General features: G+C 44.7%; 1 protein-coding gene and 2 long non-coding RNA genes across 3 annotated transcripts in view; 1 reads left to right on the top strand and 2 right to left on the bottom strand.

Moving 5' to 3' along the window:
• Nucleotides 1–361: 361 nt before the first annotated feature.
• On the bottom strand, nucleotides 362–872 carry LOC120998085. The gene is made up of 3 exons (XR_005778295.1): nucleotides 782–872; nucleotides 632–697; nucleotides 362–410 (listed from the first exon to the last, which is right to left on the bottom strand). It is a non-coding gene; the product is annotated as an uncharacterized LOC120998085 (long non-coding RNA).
• A 4,639-nt stretch (nucleotides 873–5,511) lies between these two features.
• Nucleotides 5,512–13,356, bottom strand: LOC120999938. Its single transcript, XR_005778692.1, has 3 exons — nucleotides 13,314–13,356; nucleotides 12,029–12,081; nucleotides 5,512–5,583 (listed from the first exon to the last, which is right to left on the bottom strand). It is a non-coding gene; the product is annotated as an uncharacterized LOC120999938 (long non-coding RNA).
• A 3,148-nt stretch (nucleotides 13,357–16,504) lies between these two features.
• Nucleotides 16,505–25,282, top strand: part of LOC120997373 (WD repeat and coiled coil containing) — a 69,169-nt gene continuing 60,391 nt past the window's right edge. The window contains exon 1 of the mRNA XM_040427424.1: nucleotides 16,505–16,637. The gene's annotated coding sequence lies outside the window, so the exon portion shown is untranslated. The remainder of the gene's footprint in view (nucleotides 16,638–25,282) is intronic.

Raw genomic sequence — 25,282 nt, 5'->3', positions numbered from 1 at the left:
TGTCCATTATGGGATAAGCAACACTTACATTTTTGTTTGGGTAAAACAAATGTCTCCAATCCTCACGGTCATTTGTTCTAATAATAAAAAAAAATTGAGGTAGGATGGCCACGTTATCTTATAGGTGATATAAGATACTGTATACTGGGGGCAGTGTGGACAGCTCACAGCACATGTGCCTACACGTCCACGACGACTGCCACGACCACGTTGTCCGCGACCACCACGCCTGGAAGTTCTTGTTTGAACAGGTGATGGATTTTCACTTTGCCTGTTTGTGTCCTAATAAATAATATAGTTATCACAAAAGACAATTGATTACTTTAGAGAACCTAAGTATAGATACTCACATCCTCGTCATTATGACGTCTACTTCGCAGATTTTCAATGGAATGTGTACCCTCCTGTGTCTGAAAAACAAACACAGTTTTGTATTCATTGAAAATTGCCGTCTGCCTGCCCTGCAGCAACCAAAATGCCATATACACTTTTTCAAATCTTGTTGCCAATACATTGGCCTATCTATCCTTTTGCGGTGTTGGCAAATCATGTACCTTTCGAGTTTATATCCATTGTACCAATTATGGATGTGTAGAAACCAAAAAATCTAAATATAACATTCCACACTTACTGACTCCATTGGTTCAGGAGAAAAACGCAATTCCTCGCCAGCAGAGGATTCAGTGTCGGAGTGTCCCTGAAATATATAAATATGTATTGTGGTTCAAACATATTTATTATTTGGATCATTAATAATTTATTTTAATTTAAAGATTTTTACCTGCATGTGAAAGGATGGAGTACTTCGACTGCCAACCGAAGGAGAAGGCGAAGACATCTGAAAACGTTACAGAACCATTATAGACAAGAGCTTATAGACATTTCAACATATACATTGGCACAAGATACAACAAGGGTTAAAACAGGGATTAGTCAAAACACAAAATTGCTCCTCTGGTCCTTAAAATTATATCAACCCCCTATTGCAATTCGACTTTTGCCAACATCAACAGACCAGACTACATTGTGAATGACCCACACAAAATCAGACGGCAGATTAGATCCTCATGACTCTCATCCGGCCCACGGTAGCCTTATAGCATTCTCCAGTAACCTTATAGCATTCCCCAGTAACCTTATAGCATTCCCCAGTAGCCTTATAGCATCCCCCAGTAGCATTACAGCATTCCCCAGTAGCATTATAGCATCCCCCGGTAGCCTTATAGCATCCCCCGGTAGCCTTATCTGAGTTGAAGCATCCGTGAATTTGGAAATTAGAATTTCCACATTCTCAAATACTTGTTGAACTTGCATGCACGAAATGGATACAGTATGACCACGAGATTCTGTTGGTATAGTTGATTCTGATGATGAAGGAGTAACCGACTGATGGGAACCTGTTGGATTCTGAAGTAGTTTTTTCTTGGATTTTTTGGGCTCTAAAACTTTTCTTTCGTAATCAAGAAAATTTTCAAAAATTGAAGGGTTTGCTACTGGGCGAAGCAAATGTCCGCTAGCGTTGACTATAAAACTATCATCAGAAAAATGTAGCGAACAAATATGATACTTATTGTATCTTTTCATTTTGTAACCTAGAATCTCCTCTGCTAGAGAAATAACTTCTAACTCTTCTGAAGGAATTAAGATTCGAAGCCAATCTAATATTCTCTCCCTAAAGTTGGGAAAGCAATGTAATTTGATTTCGTGGCCATTCAGTATACGGCCAGGCTGGAAAAAACAATTTTTTACCCAACATGAGTTCGGCATTTTGTCAATTCCTGTTTTTTAAAAAAAAGAAAATATTAAAATATGCATATTATTTGGATACATGTTATAAGGTAAACTCAAACTTACCATATTAGATGAAAAACATTGAACGTTTATAAATAGATTTTTTAATAAAAAACGATATTCCGATCGAAATAACTTGGTACATCTTCTTTCTTCAACCATTTTTTTAAAAAGGAAATAAAATTAGGTCTTCCATACTTACCCTGCCTGTATACTTACCCTTGTCGATATATCAAAATTATAAATAATATAATGATAGATGATAAAAGGTTGGATGGTTCTCCAATTGGATAGCGTGGGTGTTAGGAGATGGTTCCCAAACCGGATAAATGTAGTATATAAAGACTCCTGTACTCCACTTGAGTTTCAATGCAAAGCTTTTATTTTAGTGCGGTCCAGTCAAAACGTTTTCGGCTGAGAAGCCTTCTTCAGTGCAACTGGAGAGGCATACAAAGTGTCATAGATAAATATATGGTAATCACAAAGGTATAGGATCAATTAGTGCATATAATATCGCAAATAGGTGCGTCACAGACAAATAACAGGTAGTATATCGAATATATTATACACAAAAAGGGGGACGTGTCGATATGGCACGTGAAGAGAGCGTTTGCTGTCATCTGGGGATCCAGCAGGATCATCATCGGAGTGGTCTGTGGTCAGTAGGTGGTTTGAGGTGGTGTGCTTTTTCCATGGTGAGACTGTGGTGCTTCACTGGTTACAGAGTTGGTCAATGGGTAGCAGTAGGTGGGGTTAAGGAACAAAATTTGCGGAGCAGGACAGAGATTGTGCTAATCCCGTAATCTAAGGACTGCATTGTAGAAACCAAAATTGAACGTGGTGTACAAAAACAAGCTTACATATCATTTGCTCTAGGTTAAAGAATGCTTCATCACAAGTGGTTCGACAGTCTAATTACATGCAGAGTCTGCTGGGCAAGGATTTCACAACACATTGTTAAGTCAGACTGGGTATAGAATATACAACATATTAGGACAGGCTATTGTCTCGAAAAGAATATCATATAGAAAAGTAGTTCAGCATGCGCAACTACACTTGAGAAGCTCCGGACGCCATCTTCACTTTACCCGGAAGTGCGTCAGCTAGGACCCGCCCCTCCAACTACGCTGCGCAGCCGGATCCCACATGAGGGGAACGGAGACACAAGCGGCAGCATGGCATTCCGGAATACAGGCCTCAGCCTCCCGGACCGCACGCCAGATAGGGACACAGAGCCCACACAAAAAGCAGCATCCCTGCCAACCACAGAGGAAATTATTCTCATCCAAGCTTTTTTTCGGATTCGATGCGGCAGTAATCCGGGTAAGATACTGACAATGAAAAAGCAGTAACTGAACTACTTTTCTATATGATATTCTTTTCGAGACAATAGCCTGTCCTAATATGTTGTATATTCTATACCCAGTCTGACTTAACAATGTGTTGTGAAATCCTTGCCCAGCAGACTCTGCATGTAATTAGACTGTCGAACCACTTGTGATGAAGCATTCTTTAACCTAGAGCAAATGATATGTAAGCTTGTTTTTGTACACCACGTTTAATTTTGGTTTCTACAATGCAGTCCTTAGATTACGGCATTAGCACAATCTCTGTCCTGCTCCGCAAATTTTGTTCCTTAACCCCACCTACTGCTACCCATTGACCAACTCTGTAACCAGTGAAGCACCACAGTCTCACCATAGAAAAAGCGCACCACCTCAAACCACCTACTGACCACAGACCACTCCGATGATGATCCTGCTGGATCGCAGACCACTCCGATGATGATCCTGCTGGATCCCCAGATGACAGCAAACGCTCTCTTCACGTGCCATATCGACACGTCCCCCTTTTTGTGTATAATATATTCGATATACTACCTGTTATTTGTCTGTGACGCACCTATTTGCGATATTATATGCACTAATTGATCCTATACCTTTGTGATTACCATATATTTATCTATGACACTTTGTATGCCTCTCCAGTTGCACTGAAGAAGGCTTCTCAGCCGAAAACGTTTTGACTGGAACCGCACTAAAATAAAAGCTTTGCATTGAAACTCAAGTGGAGTACAGGAGTCTTTATATACTAATATAATAATAGAACGTAGAACTAGCAAACAACGCAATACAAACGTGTATTGGTTTTTTGAACTGGGAAACTTCACGCAACATGTTTCTTCTTCTTCCGATGATTGTCGGAATACAACTTACCAGTCAGGGTTGCTGCCCTGAATTGACTAACTGAAAATTTACTGTAAAAAATATATAAAAGTTAAAATTTTACATTGAAAGTTATACACTGCTCAAAAAAATAAAGGGAACACTTAAACAACACAATGTAACTCCAAGTCAATCACACTTCTGTGAAATCAAACTGTCCACTTAGGAAGCAACACTGAGTGACAATCAATTTCACATGCTGTTGTGCAAATGGGATAGACAACAGGTGGAAATTATAAGCAATTAGCAAGACACCCCCAATAAAGCAGTGGTTCTGCAGGTGGTGACCACAGACCACTTCTCAGTTCCTATGCTTCCTGGCTGATGTTTTGGTCACTTTTGAATGCTGGCGGTGCTTTCACTCTAGTGGTAGCATGAGACGGAGTCTACAACCCACACAAGTGGCTCAGGTAGTGCAGCTTATCCAGGATGGCACATCAATGCGAGCTGTGTCAAGAAGGTTTGCTGTGTCTGTCAGCGTAGTGTCCAGAGCATGGAGGCGCTACCAGGAGACAGGCCAGTACATCAGGAGACGTGGAGGAGGCCGTAGGAGGGCAAAAACCCAGCAGCAGGACCGCTACCTCCGCCTTTGTGCAAGGAGGAACAGGAGGAGCACTGCCAGAGCCCTGCAAAATGACCTCCCGCAGGCCACAAATGTGCATGTGTCTGCTCAAACGGTCAGAAACAGACTCCATGAGGGTGATATGAGGGCCCGACGTCCACAGGTGGGGGTTGAGCTTACAGCCCAACACCGTGCAGGACGTTTGGCATTTGCCAGAGAATACCAAGATTGGCAAATTCGCCACTGGCGCCCTGTGCTCTTCACAGATGAAAGCAGGTTCACACTCAGCACATGTGACAGACATGACAGAGTCTGGAGACGCCGTGGAGAACGTTCTGCTGCCTGCAACATCCTCCAGCATGGCCGGTTTGGCATTGGGTCAGTAATGGTGTGGGGTGGCATTTCTTTGGAGGGCCGCACACATCATGTCTCGCTCTATCCACCAACGTCATGTTGCACCACAGCTTGTCCAGGAGTTGGCAGATGCTTTAGTCCAGGTCTAGGAGGAGATCCCTCAGGAGACCGTCCGCCACCTCATCAGGAGCATGCACAGGCGTTGTAGGGAGGTCATACAGGCACGTGGAGGCCACACACACTACTGAGCCTCATTTTGACTTGTTTTAAGGACATTACATCAAAGTTGGATCAGCCTGTAGTGTGTTTTTCCACTTTAATTTTGAGTGTGACTCCAAATCCAGACCTCCATGGGTTGAAAAATTTGATTTCCATATTTTTTTGTGTGATTTTGTTGTCAGCACATTCAACTATGTAAAGAACAAAGTATATCAGAAGAATATTTGATTAATTCAGATCTAGGATGTGTTATTTTTGTGTTCCCTTTATTTTTTTGAGCAGTGTACTATCACCTGAAAAAAGTATTTTATATGTATTTTTTTTTTTACCATTCTATTAATTGTTTACTTACCTATAATAATAATAATATAACTATGTATATTATTTTAGTTTTGGGAAATAACAATATGACACTGATTCTGTGTATATATCCTATTAATAGAAAAGAAACAAACGATAGTAACTAGTTTGCCACAGTGTCCATATTGTACAGTGGCAATTTTAACAACACAGTATAGTGGAGGGTGGAGAATTGAAGGGTACACTTCAATAAAGTGTGTTCAATTACTACTCTGTGTGTGGCGAAATCACTTGCAGTGTAATAAATGTAAAGAAACCCCTATATAACAGGGGATAAACTTAGGCTACTTTCACACTTGTAACAGGACGGATCCGACAGGCTGTTCACCATGTCGGATCCGTCCTGCGGCTATTTCGCCGAGCCTGCGGAACGCCGCTCCGTCCCCATTGACTATAATGGGGGCGGAGCTCCGGCGCAGGACGGCAGTGCACGGAGAAAGCCCGCCGGACTAAAATTACTGCATGTCAGGCTTTTTAGTCCGGCGGCTTTCTCCGTGCACCGCCGGAGCTCCACCCCGTCCCCATTATAGTCAATGGTGAACAGCCTGTCGGATCCGTCCTGCCGCAAGTGTGAAAGTAGCCTTAGTCTTCAAATTTCAAAACAACTTTGAAGATTGTGTACAGATTGGAGATACTTCCTACTAAAATAGGAAGCAGTCGCTTGTCTTAGAGGTTGATAAAGGTGGTTTTAAATGTGTTGTGTAACCCACGGCCGAGTATGATAACATAAGGAGTCACCAGGGTTTGTTTGGCAAGATATTATGAGAATAAAAAAACTAAGGTTCCCCCCCCCCCCCTATTTTCATAACCAGTAGATAATGGCCAAGGAGAGAAAAAGGCGCTCATAGGGTAAATAAGTTAAAGGGAACCTGTCACCGGGATTTTGGGTATAGAGCTGAGGACATGGGTTGCTAGATGGCCGCTAGTACATCCGCAATATCCAGTCCCCATAGCTCTGTGTGCTTTTATTGTGTAAAAAAAACCGATTTGATACATATGCAAATTAACCTGAGATGAGTCAGAGCTTGAAAATATGACTCTTCTCTGGTCACACAAGTAAGATATGACTCTTTTATGTTAATTTGCATATGTATCAAATCAGTTTTTTTTACACAATAAAAGCACACAGAGCTATGGGGAGTGGGTATTGCTGATGTGCTAGCGGCCATCTAGCAACCCATGTCCTCAGCTCTATGCACAAAATCCCGGTGACAGGTTCCCTTTAACCACCTCAGCCCCCAGTGCTTAAACACCCTGAAAGACCAGGCCACTTTTTACACTTCTGACCTACACTACTTTCACCATTTATTGCTCGGTCATGCAACTTACCACCCAAATGAATTTTACCTCCTTTTCTTCTCACTAATAGAGCTTTCATTTGGTGGTATTTCATTGCTGCTGACATTTTTACTTTTTTTGTTATTAATCGAAATTTAACGATTTTTTTGCAAAAAAATGACATTTTTCACTTTCAGTTGTAAAATTTTGCAAAAAAAACGACATCCATATAGAAATTTTGCTCTAAATTTATAGTTCTACATGTCTTTGATAAAAAAAAAATGTTTGGGTAAAAAAAAAATGGTTTGGGTAAAAGTTATAGCGTTTACAAACTATGGTACAAAAATGTGAATTTCCGCTTTTTGAAGCAGCTCTGACTTTCTGAGCACCTGTCATGTTTCCTGAGGTTCTATAATGCCCAGACAGTACAAACACCCCACAAATGACCCCATTTCTGAAAGTACACACACTAAGGTATTCACTGATGGGCATAGTGAGTTCATAGAACTTTTTATTTTTTGTCACAAGTTAGCGGAAAATTATGATTTTTTTTTTTTTTTTTTTTTTTTTCTTACAAAGTCTCATATTCCACTAACTTGTGACAAAAAATAAAAAGTTCTATGAACTCACTATGCCCATCAGCGAATACCTTGGGGTCTCTTCTTTCCAAAATGGGGTCACTTGTGGGGAAGTTATACTGCCCTGGCATTCTAGGGGCCCAAATGTGTGGTAAGGAGTTTGAAATCAAATTCTGTAAAAAATGACCAGTGAAATCCGAAAGGTGCTCTTTGGAATATGGGCCCCTTTGCCCACCTAGGCTGCAAAAAAGTGTCACACATCTGGTATCTCCGTACTCAGGAGAAGGTGGGGAATGTGTTTTGGGGTGTCATTTTATATATACCCATGCTGGGTGAGAGAAATATCTTGGCAAAAGACAACTTTTCCCATTTTTTTATACAAAGTTGTCATTTGACCAAGATATTTATCTCACCCAGCATGGGTATATGTAAAAAGACACCCCAAAACACATTCCTCAACTTCTCCTGAGTACGGGGATACCAGATGTGTGACACTTTTTTGCAGCCTAGGTGGGCAAAGGGGCCCATATTCCAAAGAGCACCTTTCGGATTTCACTCCTCATTTTTTCCTGAATTTGATTTCAAACTCCTTACCACACATTTGGGCCCCTAGAATACCAGGGCAGTATAACTACCCCACAAGTGACCCCATTTTGGAAAGAAGACACCCCAAGGTATTCCGTGAGGGGCATGGCGAGTTCCTAGAATTTTTTATTTTTTGTCACAAGTTAGTGGAAAATGATGATTTTTTTTTTTATTTTTTTTTTTCATACAAAGTCTCATATTCCACAAACTTGTGACAAAAAATAAAAACTTCCATGAACTCACTATGCCCATCAGCGAATACCTTGGGGTCTCTTCTTTCCAAAATGGGGTCACTTGTGGGGTAGTTATACTGCCCTGGCATTCTAGGGGCCCAAATGTGTGGTAAGTAGGTAAATGACCTGTGAAATCCGAAAGGTGCTCTTTGGAATGTGGGCCCCTTTGCCCACCTAGGCTGCAAAAAAGTGTCACACATCTGGTATCTCTGTATTCAGGAGAAGTTGAGGAATGTGTTTTGGGGTGTCTTTTTACATATACCCATGCTGGGTGAGATAAATATCTTGGTCAAATGCCAACTTTGTATAAAAAAATGGGAAAAGTTGTCTTTTGCCAAGATATTTCTCTCACCCAGCATGGGTATATGTAAAATGACACCCCAAAACACATTCCCCAACTTCTCCCGATTACGGAGATACCAGATGTGTGACACTTTTTTGCAGCCTAGGTGGGCAAAGGGGCCCATATTCAAAAGAGCACCTTTCGGATTTCACAGGTCATTTTTTACAGAATTTGATTTCAAACTCCTTACCACACATTTGGGCCCCTAGAATGCCAGGGCAGTATAACTACCCCACAAGTGACCCCATTTTGGAAAGAAGAGACCCCAAGGTATTCGCTGATGGGCATAGTGAGTTCATGGAACTTTTTATTTTTTGTCACAAGTTAGTGGAATATGAGACTTTGTATGAAAAAAAAAAAAAAAAAAAAATCATCATTTTCCACTAACTTGTGACAAAAAATAAAAAATTCTAGGAACTCGCCATGCCCCTCACGGAATACCTTGGGGTGTCTTCTTTCCAAAATGGGGTCACTTGTGGGGTAGTTATACTGCCCTGGCATTTTCCAGGGGCCCTAATGTGTGGTAAGTAGGTAAATGACCTGTGAAATCCTAAAGGTGCTCTTTGGAATATGGGCCCCTTTGCCCACCTAGGCTGCAAAAAAGTGTCACACATGTGGTATCGCCGTATTCAGGAGAAGTTGGGGAATGTGTTTTGGGGTGTCATTTTACATATACCCATGCTGGGTGAGAGAAATATCTTGGCAAAAGACAACTTTTCCCATTTTTTTATACAAAGTTGGCATTTGACCAAGATATTTCTCTCACCCAGCATGGGTATATGTAAAATGACACCCCAAAACACATTCCCCAACTTCTCCTGAGTACGGCGATACCAGATGTGTGACACTTTTTTGCAGCCTAGATGCGCAAAGGTGCCCAAATTCCTTTTAGGAGGGCATTTTTAGACATTTGGATACCAGACTTCTTCTCACGCTTTGGGGCCCCTAGAATGCCAGAGCAGTATAAATACCCCACATGTGACCCCATTTTGGAAAGAAGACACCCCAAGGTATTCAATGAGGGGCATGGCGAGTTCATAGAAATTTTTTTTTTTTGGCACAAGTTAGCGGAAATTGATATTTTTAATTTTTTTCTCACAAAGTCTCCCGTTCCGCTAACTTGGGACAAAAATTTCAATCTTTCATGGACTCAATATGCCCCTCACGGAATACCTGGGGGTGTCTTCTTTCCGAAATGGGGTCACATGTGGGGTATTTATACTGCCCTGGCATTCTAGGGGCCCTAAAGCGTGAGAAGAAGTCTGGAATATAAATGTCTAAAAAATTTTACGCATTTGGATTCCGTGAGGGGTATGGTGAGTTCATGTGAGATTTTATTTTTTGACACAAGTTAGTGGAATATGAGACTTTGTAAGAAAAAAAAAAAAAATTCTGCTAACTTGGGCCAAAAAAATATCTGAATGGAGCCTTACAGAGGGGTGATCAATGACAGGGGGGTGATCAATGACAGGGGGGTGATCAATGACAGGGGGGGTGATCAATGACAGGGGGGTTGATCAATGACAGGGGGGTGATCAGGGAGTCTATATGGGGTGATCACCACAGTCATTGATCACGCCCCTGTAAGGCTTCATTCAGACGTCCGGATGCGTTTTGCGGATCCGATCCATCTATCAGTGCATCCGTAAAAATCATGCGGACATCTGAATGGAGCTTTACAGGGGGGTAATCAATGACAGGGGGGTGATCAGGGAGTCTATATGGGGTGATCACCACAGTCATTGATCACTCCCCTGTAAGGCTTCATTCAGACGTCCGGATGCGTTTTGCGGATCCGATCCATCTATCAGTGGATCCGTAAAAATCATGCGGACATCTGAATGGAGCTTTACAGGGGGGTGATCAATGACAGGGGGGTGATCAGGGAGTCTATATGGGGTGATCACCACAGTCATTGATCATGCCCCTGTAAGGCTTCATTCAGACGTCCGGATGCGTTTTGCGGATCGGATCCATCTATCAGTGCATCCGTAAAAATCATGCGGACATCTGAATGGAGCTTTACAGGGGGGTGATCAATGACAGGGGGGTGATCAGGGAGTCTATATGGGGTGATCACCACAGTCATTGATCACGCCCCTGTAAGGCTTCATTCAGACGTCCGGATGCGTTTTGCGGATCGGATCCATCTATCAGTGCATCCGTAAAAATCATGCGGACATCTGAATGGAGCTTTACAGGGGGGTAATCAATGACAGGGGGGTGATCAATGACAGGGGGGTGATCAGGGAGTCTATATGGGGTGATCAGGGGTGATCAGGGGCTAATAAGGGGTTAATAAGTGACGGGGGGGGGGGTGTAGTGTAGTGTAGTGGTGCTTGGTGGGACTTTACTGAGCTACCTGTGTCCTCTGGTGGTCGATCCAAACAAAGGGGACCACCAGAGGACCAGGTAGCAGGTATATTAGACGCTGTTATCAAAACAGCGTCTAATATACCTGTTAGGGGTTAAAAAAAACACATCTCCAGCCTGCCAGCGAACGATCGCCGCTGGCAGGCTGGAGATCAACTCTCTTACCTTCCGTTCCTGTGAGCGCGCGCGCCTGTGTGCGCGCGTTCACAGGAAATCTCGCCCATCGCGAGATGACGCATATATGCGTGACTCTGCGCAGGGCTGCCACCTCCGGAACGCGATCCTGCGTTAGGCGGTCCGGAGGTGGTTAAGAGCCGAGCCTCCAGAGCAACAGAAAGAGTGGTACTGCTCACCTGTTGTTGATGCACCTATTGTTTGGTGCAACTGGACTGGAGGTGGATAGGACTGATTATGTCTCACTGGTGGATGCTGCCGATTCCGTCCGCGTTCCTCTTTGGCGGGGGCCAAGCTGCCGTCTGGGTCGATGAGTAGGATATATTTCCACTGGACCGGGGGTCGAGTGGAGGGGTGGACCGTAGGCGCAAAAACGCAACCAGAGAATTTTTAGAAACCAATGTTTTTTTTATTATTGTTATTATTGTTAACAATAATAAATAAAACATTGGTTTCTAAAAATTCTCTGGTTGCGTTTTTGCACCTACGGTCCACCCCTCCACTCGACCCCCGGTCCAGTGGAAATATATCCTATTTTCATAACCAGCCAAGGGTTAAACCGACAGCTGTGGGCTGGCGTTAGCAGGGTGAGGAGGTCCAATTTTTTTGGGTCCTTCTCATCCTAATAACAACAGCCCACAGCCGCAACAAGAACAAAACCATTTAAAAAAAAATACATTGTTTCATGCTTGTCGGCAACTTGGGACTTCCCGGCACCCAAAGGGCTTTGAGTGCCGGGCTAATTGTTAGGGGTTTTACTGTCAGCATTGTTGACAATATAAATTCAACGGTGGCTGACAGTCATAGTGATGGGAGCCTCTGTAAAGATTCACCCATTACTACCACTGCAAGTTCATAATAACCACAAGTAGAATAGCCGTGTTTGCAATCACTTTATTGAAATGATCACTCCCCGACTCATGCCCTCGTTGGCCAGTTGATTATATAAATACCAATGGATGATTATAAACTCTTTGTGTCGCTGGTGGGTAGTCGGAGAAACAATCTAATAAACAAAGCAAATAAAAAAAATTAGTCAGTGTTGGGTGTTAGATAATTCATGAGAAGAGAAAGACACATGATTAGACAAAAAAACTTCTTTTGTTGAAATGAAAATGGGAAAGGTATTGACAAGCCCCAGCACGCCAGTTTCCTGGGTGGTGTTTGAGAGGTCTTGGACTACAACCCCCATCACGCCGGTTGCCTGGATGTTGTTTTAGGGGGTCTCTATTTGTGACCCCTATAATGCTTGTTACCTTTTTGGCTAGGGTTTCCTTTGGGGGTTGGTACTGATGTTAGGCATGATTATAACCCCCATAATTCCTCATTGCCTGTGGGGGGTTCATGATTACCACCCGCTATAATGCTCGCTACCTGTGGGGGTCCATGATAATGACCCCCATTATGCTCATTGCCAGAGGGGGGGTTGTGCTGGGGGGGGCATGACCCCCTTATTGCTGTCTGCCTGTAGGGGTGGGGGTCCATGATAATGACCCCCATAATGCTCGTTGCCAGAGGGGGGGTTGTGCTGGGGGGGCATGATCATGACCCCCTTATTGCTGTCTGCCTGTGGGGTGGGGGTCCACATCATGACCCCCTTATTGCTGTCTGCCTGTGGGGGTCCATGATCATGACCCCCATAATACTCGTTGCCAGAGGGGGGGTTGTGCTGGGGGGGGGCATGATCATGACCCCCTTATTGCTGTCTGCCTGTGGGGTGGTGTTGGAGGTCCATGATAATGACCCCCATTATGCTCGTTGCCAGAGGGGGGGTTATGCTGGGGGGGCATGATCATGACCCCCTTATTGCTGTCTGCCTGTGGGGGTGGGGGTCCATGATAATGACCCCCATTATGCTCGTTGCCAGAGGGGGGGTTGTGCTGGGGGGGCATGATCATGACCCCCTTATTGCTGTCTGCCGGTGGGGGTCCATGATAATGACCCCCATTATGCTCATTGCCAGAGGGGGGGTTGTGCTGGGGGGGCATGATCATGACCCCCATACTGATTACATGTGGGGGTCCCTGATCATGAACCCCATTATGCTTGTTGCCAGAGGGGGGGTGGATTCTGCTGGGTCCATGATCATGACCCCCATAATGCTCGTTGCCAGAGGGGGGGTGGATTCTGCTGGGTCCATGATCATGACCCCCATAATGCTCGTTGCCAGTGGGGTGCTGTGGCAGCTACTTGATGCGGAGATTTGCTCGATGTCTAGGGGTTGATTTTCATACTTACCCTGCCGCTCGTGCCGCTGCTTCCTCATCCGTCGCGATCCTCGGCCGGGGAATCCGAGATGTCGCTGGAACAGGATGTTAGGAAGCTCAAGTTCTCGCGAGAACTTTAGCTCCTTCTCCCTGGCTGAGAGACGAGCGCTGTGATTGGCTGCGCTCTCAGCCAAGGAGAATAGCAAAGAAACAAGTTTAGCAACGCCTCATACAAAAAAGCGCCTGAGTGACAGGCGCTGCAGCAGAAGAAACGGGGCTATTATTACTACATTCGGGGGTCGATTTAAAAAAAAAAAAAAAAAGGGGGGGAACATCAGTGGATGCCGGACTATTAGGTAGGGGTGTTAGTTAATTAAAATTATATTGATGAAAGGTCCTCTTTAAGTTTACAATTCCACCAGGAATTTGGACACATGAGTAAATCTCTAGTAACAATTGAGCTCTCTGTTTGTAGACATATTGATTAGGACCATTTTCTACAAAATACTTAACAAAATTGAGAAAAGGTTTTGGCAACTAGCTACAAAGTTTCTGTATAACTCATAATCAATGTAGATGGAAGACAAACTGTGCAGCAGAGAATCAAATGGACAAGTGTTATTTAGCTTATATATAGCCTTGCTTAATTTAATGGGGTTTAAAAGATTTCCATTCCTCAGTATGCCTAATGGCTTTCTTGAGCAAGGTTTGTCAATTATTTGAGTTATGTTTGAGGTGTTAAATATGTCTGTCGTTTATTCAATGGGTCTTCAGAATCTTTGAAGTGACATCATTTTTTCCTTGAGAATTACATTCAGTTTTGTAAGGCTTTTTGTTTTTTTCCCCGCTAGGACTCCTTTTCTTGAAGCTCTAGGACATTCTCCTCCATGTGCTTGATTTCTTCTATAGGCTCCAGGATATTTCCCTCCATATACTTGTTTTCTTCTATGAGCTCCAGGGTATTCTTCTTCAATAGGCTCCATGATATTCTCCTCTATATGCGTGTTTTCTTCTATGAGCTTCAGGGAATTCGTCTTCATGTGCTTGGCCTGTGAAGTAGGTCCTTTCAGAAGTTGAGTAGAGTCCTTCAACACGTGTAACTGTGGACTAACCTCTTTTTCTTCTTCCAGAGGTTTGGTTTGTCCAAACTCATTTATGACATCTCCCATAAACGCTTTGGCACTGATTATTGTAGGAATGGGCCCAGCAGCTGCTATTTTAGAATTTCCAGAAAGAGCTGTTAAATGGCATGCAACAAACTCGTCAACTCGGAGTAGTTTTTGATTGTGCTGAAGAATAGCATTCTTCAGGAGGCCAAAATCACCCTCAACTGATGCAGAAGAGGCTGTTTAATTAGGAGATTGAAATGCCGGTTGCATGACTGATGTCCAGATAGGGAAATACTTGATCAAACGCAGTAGTTTCTGAGTGTCAGAGGGGGATGGGGCGCGTGGCTGAAGGGTAGAGACCAAGGAAACGTGAATGGATCCTTACTAGTAGGACAACAACTTCGGAATGGGTGTAACTACCAAGGTAGCGGGCATTGCAGCTGCTATGTGGGCCAGTAACTAAGGGCCCCATCTCCACTCAGACATACAGAATGTCCAGTTTGCATTATTTCTGTGCTGTGACATCACTGATGTATTCTGCACGTCACCATGCATATTATCATACTGTTGTAATATCACTGTGAGCCTTACCCCCAATTGCGCGCATTATGTGACATCATTGTGTGCATTATCCAACAACTATGACATCACTATCTGCATTATCCCATTATTGTGACTTAAAGGGGTTGTCTCACAGACAATGAGGGCATATCACTAGGAAATGTCCCAATTGTCTTATAGGTGCAGTTCCCACCTATATAGTATTGCACAATCCTTAGGGTGCACCCCAACGAGGAACTCGTCCAGGAACATACAAGTGCAGCTAGGCTGCTTAATGGACTTTTGGGGAAAACATCACATTTACTGGATTATTGTTAGACAGTGTTACATTTACTTTTGGTTTATTCTCTGTTAGTGTTGAGCGAACTTGTGTTTTAAGTTCGGCGTCTAAAATTCGGGCTCGGGTTATTGAAGTATTCCGTTATGGCCCGTGGTAGCGGAATCCATAACGGGATACTTTGATAACCCGAGTCTGAACTTAAAACACAAGTTCGCTCAACTCTATTCTCTGTGTACCAATCTGTTTTATATATTCTCAGCTTCTTGTTCATGTACTGTGCTGTAGGATGTGCTTAAGTCCCAGCGCCGTACAAAAAAATCAGCAGCAGACTTATTACTTGCTACATGCAGTACCCAATGCACACAATGGCCGTGTGCATGAGGCCGTAATCTCATTATTCTACCATATTGCCTGGCTTCAAGAACTCCTCCCGTGTCTTCACTGCTGCAGTGCTGTTACAGTTGCATTGCTTTCATTATCACATTGCAGGAATTCCTCCCGTCTCTCCACTGCTGCAGTGCTGTTACAGTTGCATTGCTTTCATTATCACATTGCAGGAATTCATCCCGTGTCTCCACTGCTGCAGTGCTGTTACAATTGCATTGCTTTCATTTTTCGCGAAAACACCTATGCGACAAAATGTTGCGTTTAAGAAGTCGCAAAAAGGGGTCTTGTGACTATTTTTACGCCAAACCCTGGCGTAAATCTGTGTTTTCCTCAACTCCTTTCCACTTTCTCCTGGAAGTCTACATATGGCCACTGGAGCGCAGCACAGACACAGAGAAGATCATAGATTACATTTATACATTCTCCCACAGTTCTAGAATAAAGGGGTCAGCGGGTGGACTATATGTAGCACACCGCCTCAGGTCACATGAGGTGCAGGTGATCTTCCAGTCATCACATCATCCCCTCTGCCTCCTTCATCACTGTGTGGTCCAGCCCTGCCCCCTCTCCTCCTCATGGCTCAGTCCGAAGCTAAACAGCCAGGGGCTTCCTCTGGGGGATTAAAGGGAAACACAAGAACTCCCGGAAAAGGTGACAACTGAGTGACTGTTTACTACGTAGGACAATGCGTATTCCAGCTGCTCCAGGGGCACTGCTGTTACACTGGAGCATCAGCCAATCACAGGAGGAGAGGCAGCCGGCCAATCCCGTCGCTCCTTACAGGGGCCTGCACGAGCAGCAGTTTACTCTGCACATAATCCCCTGTCACTGAGCGATGAGGCTGCAGCCACTGATCCCAGTCACTCAGGAATGGGGCAGAGCGCTCTCCGTCTGAATCCCCTTTGTGTTTGGATATTACGGCACAGTACGCGGCGTAGATAGGAGCCCGCCCTGTGGTGCACATCTGCAAGGAGCTGCTGAGCGTGCCGCTGTGGACGTGCTCAGTGCACAGCAATAGGTATGTGTTCGGCGTCTCATCCCAGTCACTGGCATGCATTATTTATCACCCTGCTCCTCGTGCTTCTGTGCATCCTCTCCTCATGCACCCCTAGGGTGGCCACTGGCTTCTCCTGATACTGCTGGACATCACAGGCCACACCCCTGACTCTGCTAAACCACACCCCTGATTCCACTAAGCCACGCCCCTGGAAGAAGGAAGGTGAGATGGGGGCAGCCGGGGTGCTTCTCTCACCCTCAGTCAGCCACAGAGAGCCATGTCGGAGGACTCTAGTTCCTGACGGAGGGGGAGAGAAGCCTCAGTAGTTGCAGCTCATGCTCAGATAGCACAATGCTACTGTCTGAGCGTGAACTACTGAGAAAGGAGGATATCCCTGCATCCGTCCGGGCCCTGCACCAGACGGAGGAGAGGGAGCCAGGAAACCGGACGTCTGGCCACCCTATGCATCCCCCATACACAGAGTCTGCACCCATGTATTACATCCAGGCTGGGGTGCCCTCATTCAGACACCTGGAACAGATTGCCTACGGAATAAGCCTCATCCCTCATGTTATTCCTCCTCTCAGCCTGCATGCAATATATGCGACAGGGATTTCCATCATCTGCTCCTCACATTCACTTCCCCCCCCCCATGCTACGTGGATACGGTGTTGCAAACAGCTGGCAGGTAAATGGTTAATTGCCAACCTATGGGGAATACCGGACGCCCGCTGTAGGAGGGCCCTGCTCTGACATATAAGGGGTTTCCCCAGCAAAGTCTCCGTTCACATGCGAGAGGAGAGCTCTTCTCATGGATCAGTTTTCTTCAGCACAAATATGCCACCTGGCCTTTTCCCAGGTTGGAGGGGGGTCCAGATGGGAGCCCCCCAATCATGTCCTGTTTACATGTCTTTGGTTGTAAGAATTGTGCCTTGTTGTGACTGGAGCGCTCCTGTCATGCCACCATACCACGATATGTAGAATATCCTCGCTCGTATGTCATTCCTTAGGGCACCAGCGCTATTATAGCCCTGTGTTTGCATGGAGTTTGTATTTTGTCCTCACCATTTGTATTGGTTTCCCCTCGAACTCCAAATACATAGGTAAATTGCACGCCTTTTATAATTAGAGAAGTACCCGAAGATGGGTGTAACAAAGACCCATAGGGCCCCATAGCAAGACTTGGAAAGGGGCCCCACTCCACCACAACCAGATTCAGTAGCAAGTTCAGAACATGAGAAGCTTATGATTGTGTTGTTTTCCCTAATGCACAGGGATAATGCACACAGTGATGTCACAATAGTGGGATAATGTGCACAGTGAAAGGGGTTGTCTGATCACAGACAATGGGGGCATATCGCTGGGACCCGTGAATACAAGTGAATGGGAGCGCACCACACATGACCAGCCATTGCTCCCATTCACTTCTATGGGCCCGACGGAAATAGCCAAGCCAGTCCTATTTATGGCGGCCCCATAGAAAATGAATGGAGGGCGGCTGTGCATGCGCAGTGCACCCTCCAACACTTTCGGGGCTCTGTTCTCGATATAGGTGTTGGTCCCAGCGGTGGGATCCGCACCTATAAGAAAGACAATTAGGGCATTTCCTAGTGATATGCCCTCATTGTCTGTGATGAGACAACCCCTTTAAGTCACAATAGTGGGATAATGTGCACAATGATTTCACAATAGTGGGATAATGCAGATAGTGATGTCATAGTTGTTGGATAATGCACACAATGATGTCACATAATGCGCACAATGGGGGATAACGTACAAAGTGATGTGACGGTACAACAGTATGATAATATGCATGGTGACGTGCAGAATACATCAGTGATGTCACAGCACAGAAATAATGCAAACTGGACATGGGATTATAAATCATACCCAAACTCCATAACCAACACCAATACAAAATACACGCGGACACCTTAAATGGGTGGAATAAATAAGGCCACGGCCACTTTATTAAAGATTAGCTTAAAGTTAATTAACAATAAATCATCATAAAATAACTCATCAATGAATTAACACATCATCAATATCTTATTAACAAACCAATTATTAGACCAGCCATAAGCTCGGCCTAAACTACTGACTCTACTTGTCCGCTGACCTTATCAGTGAGCGACTTTTACCCTCCTTCTAATAAAGCAGCTGTGACAAAATAAAATAAAAAAAGGGAAGGGCGGGTGGGGCAGCAAAACTTCCCTCAGGTACTTGTTTCTGGCAGCACACAGCTCAGACACCTCTTCTTATAACCCTAACCTGGTTCCAGCCTAGAAATCCCACCCAATCCCATACCTGTTGCTGGGCATCCCTACTTCATTCTGCCCAACAACGCAATTCCATAGGTCCCTCCCTGACCCAATCACTGACCTCTCCCACTCTGCCCGGTAACCTACCTATTCCTAGCCTTGAACCTCATTTTCTTGGCAGGAAAAATTCCCGCCAAAAGCTCCTAATGTAAAAACTCTGGGATGATTATAATCCCATGTGGATCAAAAATATAAAATAATATCACCATCTCCTGCACAAGTCATATGTACCCCCAAAATAGTAACTGTGAAAATTACAACTTACCCTGCAAAAAAGGAGGAAAAATATTAGTCATGGTTGTCAGAATGTTGAGACACAAAAACTAAAAATAAATTGATTGTGACGATACCAAGTACGTTATGGTGTTAAGCCGCGGGTGCACGAGATATGGGACTTCCCAGGCCTGAAGCTTGCCCTGAGGTACGGGTACCAGCACCCACACTTTTTGACCCAACTGACAGGTCCTCTCACAAGCATTCTGGTCTTACCATTGCTTCTGGTCGGCCTGTGCCTGCGCCATATTGTCGTGCACCAGCCGCGACAAGGCCTGCATCTTTTCCCAGAAGCACATGACATACTCGATGACTGTCACCCCAGGGGTGGCTACGCCTCTTTCTCAGTGACCCCTAGGTGTCCAGCCATCGGAATCTCATGTGAAACCCGCAACAACAGACAGGGTGCCACTACCTGTCGCAGACATCCCAACCTGCAAAACCTCATTTCAGGGAGGTGCACTTCTCATTTCAGGGAGGTTATCTTTTTTTTTCTTTCACAAACTTTTTATTACATTTTCCAAACATATACAGTATCTGCACACTTTGCTCTATGGTGTGGAGGACGGGGCTCATTACCCTGCCACAAATTATCCTATTTATGTATATAATTAAAGGGATTCTGTCACCACCTTTAAGCCCTGTGAGCTAAACATCTGCTCATGTCCAGGGTAGCATTCTGATTTTTAAGATGGCCTTATAAAAGCTATTTGTGGCTTTATTCTGCGGAAAAACAGGTTTTACTAACCTGTCAATCATTGAATTAAGGTGCCCAAGCAGGGGAGGTCTGTGGATGCATGGTGCTTGGCCGCACGTATCGCCGTTCGTGCCCAGCGCTGCCTTCTAGTCCTCAGTGCCACCTCTCCCTCCCCCTTTGAGATCCCGCGCGTGTGCACAGGCTCAGCCTGATGCGCCGTTGCGGACTGGCATTGGCTTCTTCTTGCACTGTGCGCACGCGCTGAGAATGGGACGCTGCTACAGGTTCCCGGAAAGGTTTACAGTGAGTAAACTAGAGATGGGAAGTTCGGATCTTTCACATGAATCGGTTCATTCACTGAGCCGACAAGAAGCAAGTGAACAGAAGCTTAGGTTGCGCAATGCGCATGCGCGGATGCTTGGATTCACTTGCTGAGTCGGCTCTTGGTCTGAGTCAGGAAGTTCATTCTTTAAAACCCTGTGTGTAATTATCTACCCCACTGTAGGAAAAAAACAAGCATCCAGGAGGGTGTGAATTTAACACTGGGGTAAATAATATAATTAAAATGAAGGTTTAAATGTATTTAAAAAAAATACATCTCTGTCAATAATTCTAGAGCTACTGAATGAGACAGAAGGAGGGATGCCTTTAACATATATATCTTCTTGAGAAGCCAATTTGACCCTAAAGGGTTAATTCAACCTGTAATCTAAACTCTGTGTCCTGTCACTTCTCTTATCTCTCTGCTCTGCTATCTATATTGTCTCACATGCGGGTGTCAGGGAGCCGCTATCTAATAGCGGGAGACTTGAGATCCCTGCTGTCGGTCTCTAGGCCACATCTCCAGTGAGCCCTGCTGGACCATGACCCGCTCCAGCCGCCCTTGGTCCCAGATCACCTGCTCAAGGTCTGAGTCCGAGGGATTCTGTGCTGCCTGCTCCTTGAGGGCTTTCAGCTTGGCGTCAGCCGATAACTCCGCCTGAAATCTCTGACTGGACGTGGCCAGAATAGACGAGACTGCCATGTCCTCTGTCAGTTCCCCGGGACCTGTCTCCTGGCCTCTGTCTGACCCGGCAGCACCTGCTTCCCCTTGGCTTCTGACCAAGTCGCCAGTCCAGACGGACTAACCCGGCCCTCTGACATGCCCGAGACAGCAAGGGATTTCCTGTGCAATAAATCTTGTGGGGCCACTAGTTCAGGCCGTGCTAGTGTCCTGAAGTCCCATGTCCACGGCCTGGCCTTCTGTGATGGGTTGAAAATTATCAAGGGACCCACCCACACACAACACAGTGGACAGTTTCTGGGCTGGGTTCCACTGGCACTGGGGACATATGGCCTTGAAGTTTCCTGGATACTTGCAAAGTCAGGGTTTCCCCACGACTTGAAAAGCGAAGCAGGGGCAGGTGCCCACTACGGGTAGGGGCAGCAGGCACCGCATGCGTCTTACCCCCTCTCCAGCCAACAGGTTTCCGGGCTTTTGAAGTCCTGTTGTTGGTGTTGGACAGCTTTTTAATGGAAAACTGAATAGATCAGGCATCCTCAAACTGCGGCCCTCCAGCTGTTGTAAAACTACAATTCCCACAATGCCCTGCTGTAGGCTGATACCTGTAGGCTGTTAGGGCATGCTGGGAGTTGTAGTTTTGCAACAGCTGGAGGGCCGCAGTTTGAGGATGCCTGGAATAGATGATCGCAAACACTCAAGGCTACTTAGGTCTCTTCTTCAGGCAGGGTACAGGACAATATCTAATGAGTCACATATTTATATAGGAACAGTATAGTAATAAGACAAGTCATTGTGAAACAACTATCACTATGGGGAGAGGAGTAAAGAGTAATACCAGTAAATATTACAGCAGTTCAAAGATAAGGAGTGTTAAAGATTTATTGTACTCTGTCCTACTCACTCACATGGTCGCACATGCTCAGTTCCATTCTTCAACTGCCAGCAGCTGCAGCAGAAAGGACACGTCCTCTGAGCTGGCAGTTTGAAATCAATCTAGCAGAGCAATTGCAGCAATGAATAGGGAGATCTTTGGCTCCATGTGAGGTACAGGGCTGGTTCTAAGTTTGTTAGAAAGAGCCTCTGGTGTACTATATGATATTGGGTTTTTATTTTTTATATTACTCATGGGATAACCCCTTTAAGTAGATCACACTTGGTTTGGTGCAGTGAAGGTAATGGGGATTCTGTATTCCTGGTGTTTCTTGGGAATCTTTATCTTGTCAGTGGTCATTGTGTATGGATAGGCTGAAAGAGGCTCTGTCAGCAGGATCATCCCTATTAAACCTGGCATACTGCCTGGTAATGCTAATTAAAACTACACCTTTCCTTTGTCTGTATGCTAAACAGCTGCAGAGATATCTGTGGTTTTATTCATATACAAATGAGAAAGCACCAGGAGGCGGGCCTGAATCCTTGGAGCACTGGTTTCTTACACCTCCTGTGCTCTGCACACTCCTCCTCTACTTGATTGCTAGGGCTAGACGTAAGCATGCTGAGGGCAGAGCTGCGTCTTAGCATCTACATATCTTATACACTACTTACTGTAGCCTTACCACGTTGTGATAAGCACAATGTATTATTATAAAGACACCAGTATATGTGTCAGCTTTACCAGTATAGAAAAGCCATCCTTCTCTATGTGTAAATCCTATAGTTTAGTGATAAGTGCTAGGTTTTGCATGTAGAGACTCCAGGTTTGAATCTTGGTTTTTTTTCTTACACATTTAACCCATAAAAAAAATTCTATATCCATTAAAGGGAACCTGTCACCGGGATTTTGTGTATAGAGCTGAGGACACGGGTTGCTAGATGGCCGCTAGCACATCTGCAATACCCAGTCCCCATAGCTCTGTGTGCTCTTATTGTGGAGAAAAAACTATTTGATACATATGCAAATTACCTGAGTCCTGTACGTGAGAGGAGTCAGGGACAGGACTCATCTCAGGTTAATTTGCTTATGTATCAAATCGGGATTTTTACACAATAAAAGCACACAGAGCTATGGGGACTGGGTATTGCGGATGTACTAGTGGCCATCTAGCAACCCATGTCCTCAGCTCTATACACAAAATCCCGCTGACAGGTTCCCTTTAAGATATTGAGAATAATGTTTTTAAGCTTAATAAGCTAATAAATATTGCTGGTTTCTTTATAATCATAATTGTGCCTGTGAATAAACCAGTAATACGTTTCAGGTTTCTAAGAAAAAACATTCTCAATACAGTAAGGCCTTTTATTGTTATTATATGATTATAGAATATTTATTATAGCCTTTTATTACAGATTACCGTATTTTTCGCCCTATAAAACGCACCTAGGTTTTAGAGGAGAACCATAAGAAAAAAATATTTTTCATTAGCCCTCAGGTCAGACCCCGAATATTATTCAGACCTCAGCTCAGAGCCCCTATCGGACCGCAATGTGAATGACCCCCAATCAGACCTCAGTTAAGAGCCCCATGCCTCAGAAAACTTAAAATAAAAAAAATCACTTAACTCTCCTGCTTCGCTCCTCACCTACATAGCGATCCTCTTCATCCTGCTGTGAAGGCTGCGCACAGCGTGAAATCACCAAGCACACTCGCGCTGTGCGCAGCCGAGGACCAGGAAGGGGTGAGTACAGAGACTTCACCGCTTCCAAAATGGAAGTGCTTCATTTGTATTCGCCCCATAAGACGCAGGGGCATTTTTTCCCCCACTTTTGCGTCTTATGGGGTGAAAAATTCACCAAAGTAAAAAACAAAAATTATATAGCTTTAACCAATAGGTGATTTTCTGATGACACATTCCCTCTAACAACACCTTCTACACATACTGACATTTGGTCAGTCAGGGCGCCTACACATGGGATGATTTGTCTCCCTCGATTTCCCGGGTGCTGTATAATGTCCCTATTCGTGGACTTTCTGGAAGCCGTCTCGTTGACAGACCAGCAGTAATCTTTTTCAGTACCTTGGTGTATTCCTGTGTAGGGTCGGCCTCCAGCTTTAGGAGTACTGTAGTGTGGGTCTGTCCGTTGTCTTTGTGCTTCCTTCAAGTGGTCCGATGCGTTTATCATGACTACTCCGCCACCTTTGTCTGCTGGATTTATTATAATTTCCTTATTGTTTTTCAAGGATCGTATTCCCGTTCTCTCTCCCGGGTACTGATGTTTCTGATTTGTGTCCCGGATGGTGGATTTTACCATATGTCTAAGGGCCCATTTCTGTCCACATATCTATTCATTTCAGTGGAGCCGCAAAACATGTGGATAGCACACCGTGGGACAGCATGCTATTGGTTCACTATAGCGGAGGTCATGGGTGGCAGAGGACACATCTCATGAAACCATATTAGGCTACTTTCACACCTGCGTTAGGTGCGGATCCGTCTGGTATCTGCACAGACGGATCCGCACCTATAATGCAAACGCTTAGATCCGTTCAGAACGGATCAGTTTGCATTACCATGAACAAAAAAAAATTTTTTTTTTTTTTTTGTTCATGATAATACAAACGGATCCGTTTTGACTTTACATTGAAAGTCAATGGGGGACGGATCCGTTTGAAAATTGAGCCATACTGTGTCAACTTCAAACGGATTCGTCCCCATTGACTTACATTGTAAGTCTGGACGGATCCGTTTGCCTCCGCACGGCCAGGCAGACACCCGAACGCTGCAAGCTGCGTTCAGGTGTCCGCCTGCGGAGCGGAGGACAAACGGTGCCAAACTGATGCATTCTGAGCGGATCCGCATCCACTCAGAATGCATTAAGGCAGTACGGATCCGTTCGGGGCCGCTTGTGAGAGAAAATCCTACAAAACAGCATCATTAACAGAAACCTTACAATTGAAATAAAATAAAATTCAGTGCCCCTGCCACCATGTGTCCCCCAAGCTATACGCTCTGGGGGGGCCCCTTCATTATTCTAACTGGGGAGGGGGCACCAAGAGGGCATTGGTAATACAGGCAGCTTCTTTTTTTTACTGGGGCACATTAAGGGTACTTTCACACTAGAATCCAGAAGGCAGTTCCGGCAAGCCATATACAAACGGATAGCTTTTTTTCCTGGATCCAGTGATAACAGATCTGGTATTCAAATATCAAAAGTAAAACTAGGTCCTGCTATAGCCTGCCACATGCGCAGACCGAAAAACTGATCCGGCTATTTCCAGAACACTTGGTACTAGATCCAGCTAGTGTGAAAATACCCTAAGAGGCCTTTATTAATACTGGGGGCATTAGTACTACTGGGGCAGTATAGACAGGCATTATTACTTCTGGGGCATATTATGGGGGGTTTATTTCTACTGGAGAGTACTATGGTGGGTGTAATTTCTACTTGTGCGCATTTTAATGCTGCTCTAGACACTATAACAGGGGCATATTTACTA

The sequence above is a fragment of the Bufo bufo genome, chromosome 4, assembly GCF_905171765.1.
Source record: "Bufo bufo chromosome 4, aBufBuf1.1, whole genome shotgun sequence".
Taxonomy (NCBI): Eukaryota; Metazoa; Chordata; class Amphibia; order Anura; family Bufonidae; genus Bufo; species Bufo bufo.
Note: the sequence above shows the minus strand (reverse complement) of the source record. Positions and strands in the feature narration are given on the sequence as shown.